Here is a 7,441-nt window from a genome sequence, read left to right as displayed (position 1 = left end):
CACAATGGAAAATTAAGGGAGATGAACGTACAGAATTACTAAAAAATAATTTACATATTTTTGGGGGGGGAGGGCTTAATATTAGCATTTAACTAACAAGAACGAAATATCAAATTATTGACTGAAAGTTTCTCATGAGACGTGACGGCGGTGGGCCTGGAAAACCAGATTTCAGCCCGAGATGCTGATTTGGGCCTTTACACCAGCCTGCATCCTTCATGTAGGCTCTGGCCCCTGCAGCGCAGGCACCTCTGGTGCTCGAACTCACACAGAAAACTGAAATAGAATCAACTTTCTGGTGACAAAATACATTGTCATGCTGCCCGCTAAAGGGCAATTAAAAAATCTTTCGTCTTTGCGGTTGTTTCAGTCCTAAATGACCTGCAGCAGTAAAGGGCTGCCTGTGGTACATGTTGCAACAGATTTGATTTAATCTATTTTTAAACAGTGCCTTCAACCCCATAGCAATCCCTCGGGGAGGTTTCTGCACTGTCAGGGAAAAATTTTCGACCTTCGGCCTCGCGTTTCATTTGCCTGCTGCGATGCCACCCGCCCGGCCCCGGCCGCTCCCCCCGCGCTGCCGCAGCCCCGGCGCGGCCCACCGCGGCGCCCCCGCCGCCCCCAGCCGGCACCGCCCGCCATCTTCCCGCCCCTCCCGCCGGGGCTCCCCCCCTTCCCGCCTCCCGCAGGGCAGGTGGCCCGCCCGGCCCGCCCCGCAGCGCCCCCTGCTGGGCCGTCCCCGCCCCCGGGAGCGCGAAAAACCAGCGGGAAAACAAGCAAAAAAAGCCGGGGAGCGGCGGCCGGCGGCGCTGCCTCGGCACGGGGAGGCTCCTGCCCTGTGGCAAATAAGGAATATTATTACTGTGAACGCGCAGAGCGGAACGAGGCCTCTCGGTCCACACATATGCTCCGGGGCAGAGAGAAGCACAGAATCGTGGAATCATTTAGGTCGGAAAAGACCTTTGGGAACATCAAATCCATTTACTAAACCACGTCCCCAGGCACTGCACCTACGTGTTTTTAAAAGCCTCCAGGGTTGGCGATTCCACCACTTCTCTGCACAGCCTGTTCCGACGCTTGATAATCCTTTTGGTGAAGAAATTTTTCCTAATATCCAATCTAAACCTCCCCTGGCACAACTGGAGGACGCTCTTGTCCTGTCCCTCTTGTCCTGTCTCTTGTTATCTGGGAGACCGACCCCCACCTGCCCACAGCCCCCTGCCAGGCAGCTGTAGAGAGCAGTAAGATCCCCCAGGTCTCCTCCTGACTAAACAACCCCACTTCCATCAGCTGCTCCTCATCAGACTTGTGCTCCAGACCCTGCACCAGCCTTGTTGAACTTCTCCGGACGTGCTCCAGCCCCTCCATGTCCCTCCTGCAGTGAGGGACCCACAACTGAACACGGGATTTGAGGTGCAGCCTCACCAGTGCCGAGCACAGGGCGGCGGTCGCTGCCCCAGCCCTGCTGGCCACACTGGTTTGGTACTTACAGGGAGAAGACAGAAGATCAAGTAACCAAAATATTTTAAATAATTAGGGTCTGTAGTTTTGTGCTTTGGTTTTCCTTTAAAAGCAAAAACTTACTACGGCATCTCAGTGGGCTCAGCATTCTTCAAGAGACAGAAAGAGATGTACACAATCAGCTTGCAGTGTTAGAGATAGCTATATTTAAAAATAAACTAGGAGAAACGGATAAAAACAATAATAAAGCAGGAAGCCAAATTTCTTTTCAGAGATGAAAGGCTAACTGTAAGATCAATATGAATCTACCCCAGCAAGCAACTTTGGCAATCAACATTTGTTAGAATACGATTGTTTTCCTGCTCCTGTCAGGTTTCTTTTCACACTGCACTATTACTCAAGCACTGAACTAACTGAGAATCTCTGCAGATAAATTTTGCATTGCTTTAACAAGTGTTGTTCTAGGCCGAGGTCCTAATTTTTAATCAGATTATTATTTATATCATAGCACAAGCCCAGGCTACACAGTGAACCATCACAGCGCGATGGCAGTCCCAGAAAGCTCAGCACCTACCAGGCAAGAAAGTACAAGGCCTGGAGATACCAAGAAAGGACATACGTAACATCAATAGCAGAACCAAGATGAAAATCTCCATCTGCCACTCTCCTATCTACAGGACCACAGTTTCCTTACAAAATGTCATACTGTGGAAGTGATGAGCGCCGTTAGATTACAGCCCAGCAAATGCCTCACAGCAAGGTATGGACATTAAGTACGAATCTGCAGGAACAAGTGAGAACACTGAGTAAACCTTCTCCTCCATCCCTTTTTTCTCTAGGGTAGAGGAAGCACAGAAGGCTGGAGAAGAAAACTAAAACCAGATACTCCTTAAGGGACTAGCGAGCAATATTCGATGTCTAAGCCAAAATAACTTCAAGGGGATGGCAGTGTCATGACTGATTCGGAAGTGCTCCTACTCCAGCTCCAATTCCCTGTAGAGAAATGCAACACCACACTTGCATCTTTTTATCTGCTGCATAGAAACCAATTTTCAGCCAAGCTCTGGCTGACTGGTAAAACCAAAATTAAACATTTACACACCAGAGGGATCAGATGTGTGTGCTGGATGGGTTTACAAGCAGAGCGCCCATTATTGCTGCCATCCCAGAAACAGAAGGCTTTGTGTGAGCAAGTCAAGAAGTTTTGGGGAACCCAGGAGTTTTCCAGCCACATAGCACCACCTTTTCCTAACCTGTAAAGAGTAATATAATCTCGTTCATAACAGAAGTAGCGAACTGTGGCGACAGATGAGTCAGAATTCTATATCCTTCCTCATCACTGTCAGAATTTACAATTACATTTCATTCTTTCTTCGCTAGTGAAACCTTTGCAAAATCTGTCCAGCTAGAGAGAAATAACAAGCTACAAAGTTGGGAAAGGAATTCTAAAATGTAGCTCTTCCCTATATATGCAGGCAACCTTTCAGCTGACAGTAGAAACATTTACATCTGAGATCCATCCAAAATGTGAATTGCTAGCTTTAGTATTTATGGGACAGAGGTGACACTTTTTATATGCATCTGTTTTCAGAAGGATGGCTCCAGAGATACTACCAGGATTGAGACAGTAATCTGTACCACCAAGATTATTAAGGAATCTTGTTTGCAAACCAAGTCCTATTAAACATCCCTGCCGTAACCTGGCCTCTGAACTTCTCCTTTAGTAAATTATTGTCAGGCCCAAATTATTTGAAAGGTTTGCTTAGCGTTTTTACACTGGAAGAGGCAGGACAGAGATAAGGCACACACTGCAGTAACCTGATGAAGCTATTTGGCCTACAATTATCAGAGGATGAGCTAAGAGTGGCGACTTTAAAATCCATGAAACTACGTGCTATGTTAACCTAGTAGGTGCCCAGCTAGAGCCATGCAAATATACACAAATCCGCAGTAAAAGAAGTATCAATGCAACACAGGGAACAGCTGGAAGAGGCAGAGGCGATTGTATCTACACAGCAAGCCAGTTAAAGGTGAGGGATTTGTTTAAGTAGGGAAAGGTAAAACGGCCCCTTTGCGAGCCTGTATCACACATTATGATATCAAAGAATGGGGGAGGCTGCAGGAACATGCCATCACAGAGAGCCTTTGCTAGCAGTTACAGCAATTCAATAGTTCCCATAGCAAAGTGTTATTTGAACCCTGCCCAAGCATATCTCTACTTTCCAAAAATAACTAAAGATACTGAAAAGAGCAAAGCAATATCCAAGGACTGAACGTGGAAGTCAAGGTGCTAAGCACAAATGCGTATAAAATTCGAGACGTTTGGAGAAAGCTGGGCCTGCACAAACTGGCCAGCTGCTACTGATGGTAGACGCAAAATATTTCTTCACAGAGTACAACGAACATACACAAACAACCTACTCAACTTCCAGATCTCCCAAGGGAGCTGACAAGGTTCACCCTGACTGGGAATTTTGCCTTCGGGACACAGCCTGGTCTAGGGGGAGGCAAAACTCATGATGATCACCAACTTGTCCAATATCCTCCAATATACTGAAGGAAGTGTATTTGGTTCCACAGCAGGAAAGGCACAAGCCTAATTCCTACAAAAAAACAGATTCAGATTATCAGATTAGGATGGGCATGGAGGATAAGGAGCCTGGAGGTGCATCGAACACACAGTTAGGTTGCAGGGTAAACAGAAGGGCCTTTGGTAAGGAGCCCAAAGGTAGAAATGAATGCTGCAGTGCTGGAGCTAGCCTGACAATGTTCACACTGGCTCAGCTTGGAAGTACGTAACAGCTGTGTCCACAAAACAAACCAGTGGCTGCACCACCATATAGTGGGGAAATCTGTAACATTTAGTGAGCAACCATGAGAAACTGCGCTCAGTTAAATGGAGTTTTAACACTGAAATACAAACGTGGTGCTCTCAGTGCAGACCTTGATACCAGCATAATTAAGAAATATTGAAACAATATTTTCACTCCTCAAGAAACATCAGAAAGTCAGGTGAGTTTCCTACCAACTGTTTTGTAGTAGTATGCAAGTAAGAATGGTTAAAGAACCTTTATCCTCCATGCGGGTGTATCTTACTGAGAAACTAAAGGAAGTTGACACAAAAATCATTTTATGAAAGCAAAAAGAAATAACACTACAGAGACTCTTTCTTCTATTTCAAATGGTCTTCACTAAAACTAAAAATAGCTATGTCAATTGATACGCCGTATAGATTTTTTTCAGTAGCGTACCCAAAGCAAGAGATGACAATTCTTGCTTTGTATAATTCACACCTGAGTGCCTTGCTCCCACACATTGTGTTAGGTCACACTGCCACAATCACTACTAAACATACGGCTCAGCTGGGTTTATCCTGCACTGTTATAAACTGGTTTTCCTTTGCTGTAAAGATAACGCGAAGGGATGAACTCAAATGCTCAGCCTAGAAAAGCCATTCCCCCGTACAAATCGGAATCACAACATGACAGTAGATGGCACTGCTCGAATTCAAGCTGAGTCCGCACATTTCCTCCAGGACCATGACAGAGGGGCTGTTAAGGCTCACCAGAGACTGGTTCGTGAGTGAATAACGACTAAAAAACATCCCGCATTTGCTTCAGAGGGCAAGAAAGACAGCAAGCAACTTCCATATCAGTGCATTAGCAAGAGCTAAGCTACAGGTCAAATAGGTCAGCAAAAGGCTTAGTTTAAGATGGCAGGAGTACCCGTTCAGAAGTTTATCTACCATACTCCAACCTTCCAACTTCGTGGCTTTTTGCCTACACCTACTGCAATGAGATAGATACTAGATATTCTGCCTTACATGAGCCTACAGCAGACAAAAACATTCTGGATTTTAGTTTCAGTACTACTGGCACTTTATTTAAGCAAACCTATCGGCTACTTCTCAATCCCACACTTTCAGCTTGCAGAAGAAAGGTCTGCAGGGACAGCAGTTTCACTGCTTTCAGGAGTATTCAATTAAAAGACCGTTCTGGAAGCTGCTCCAGCTTATGAAATTCTTCTTTACTGCAGAAAAGCAATGCACAAGCTTGCTGCAAAAAAGGAAAGGTTTTATACATACCTATCTATCTATATGTATGTGAATATGCATGTATGCATATACACACTATGGGTGGGTTTATACACCTATATGTTACTGTCCTGGTATCAACTGGAATAGTTATTTTTTCTTCTTAGTAGGTGGTGCAGTGCTGTGTTTTGGATTTAGTACGAGAATAATGTTGATAACACACTGATGTTTTCAGCATAAACATCACTTAGCAACAACTAAGTCAAGGACTTACCAGTTTTTCAGGCCCTGCCAGTGAGAGGGCTGGAGGGGCACAAGAAACTGGGAGGGGACATGGCCAGGACAGCTGACCCAGGCAGCCAAAGGAATAATCCATACCATTGAATGTCATGCTGAGTATATAAAGCTGGGGGAGAAAGAAGGAAGGGGGAGATGTCCAGAGCAACGGCGTTTGTCTTCCCAAGTAACCATCACCCATGCTGCAGCCCTGCTTTCCTGGAGATGGCTGAGCACCTGCCTGCCGATGGGAAGCGGTGAATGAATCCTTTGTTTTGCTTTGCTTGTGCATGGCTTTTGCTTTACCTATTCAACTGTCTTTATCTCAACCCACAAGTTTTCTCGCTTTTAGTCTTCTAATTCTCTCCCTCATCCCAACGTGGTGGAGGGCGAACCAGCCAGCTGCATGGTGCTTAGTTGCTGGCTGCCGGCTGGGGTTAAACCACAAGTACATACTAGACTCCTTATTAATCCTTTAGCAAAACAGATTCACAGTCTAAGAGCTTAGGTGCACAATACTCACACATTTAGTTAGCTGCCAGAACACAAATAATATTTAGTCTGGATTGCACAAATATATCCAAAGTACTTTTTCTACCCTTTTTCAGACACCAGGATGGCTTAGAAGCTACACATAATTCACACAGCAAGACTGCCAATATTACAAAAATCATTCTGTGTTGAATACCCAGTTCTCACCAATTACGTTCACCACAACATACAGTTTAGATCACTATCTTGTTTTAATGTAAGCCTTAAAAGCCATCCGTAAGACCATCCAGACATCAGAAGTGGAAGCATTTAAAAACCACAGTTCCTTACATGGCAAATAGCCTGCAGGTTAAGACATCTTTGGTATTTTAGTAGTTTATGTGTAGCAGCATCACATACTCAATGCACTTCTTGCCCATACCATATCTAAACTTCAAATATTAGAAGGGAAATAAGATGCCAATAGGTTCTGCCACATACCAACAAGTGCAGCTCACTCCGAGGTCTGAAAGAGACAGTAAAGAACAGAAGGCACCTCAGCCAGGGCCTCTGAAGGCTAATCAGGGTCCCAGGCAGGTCCACAGCCAGCCTCACCTGGGCAGTGCAGCAGCACCCATGTTCGGTGTTCTTTTGCAGAAAGGAAAGCTGCCAAGCGGGTTTCAGTACACAGCGTTCACGGTGGCGTTTCCACTAGCAGGTGTGCAAGACTGCTTGGGCCTGGGCTGGTGCCATTGTGAGGAACGGCACTGCTGCGGCGGGCGTACGCTGCCAGGAAGCCCATCACAGTCAAGAGGGAAAGGCGCACATTGGCAGTGCTATTTTAAATTCCAAGCCATTTCTGCAGTGTTTTCCAGTGTTAATGTTACTGAATAGTAGTCATGCCCTACATACCTTGAAGGGAAAACAAGTAAGCTTTTCCTTTCCCCTTCTGGGCCTCATAGGTATAGGTCTATGCTCAGGAAAAATCATTTGCTCAGGGAACACCCAAGAAAAGCGAAGATTTGTTGGGGATCAGTTTGGACATGGATGCACAATTCCTTTTATTAAATTACTGGTGACACTACATGATTTACATCCTCTTCATGTCTCGTTTCTTTAACTAAAGAGGCAGTAGCAAGTTGTACATCAACATTTTTCTCATATATCTACAGGCACCATCTTTGCATACATTTTGAAAAA

This window comes from Falco peregrinus, chromosome 10 (assembly GCF_023634155.1).
Source record: "Falco peregrinus isolate bFalPer1 chromosome 10, bFalPer1.pri, whole genome shotgun sequence".
NCBI lineage: Eukaryota > Metazoa > Chordata > Aves > Falconiformes > Falconidae > Falco > Falco peregrinus.
The sequence above is the reverse complement of the archived record's forward strand: the minus strand, read 5'-3'. Positions refer to the sequence as shown.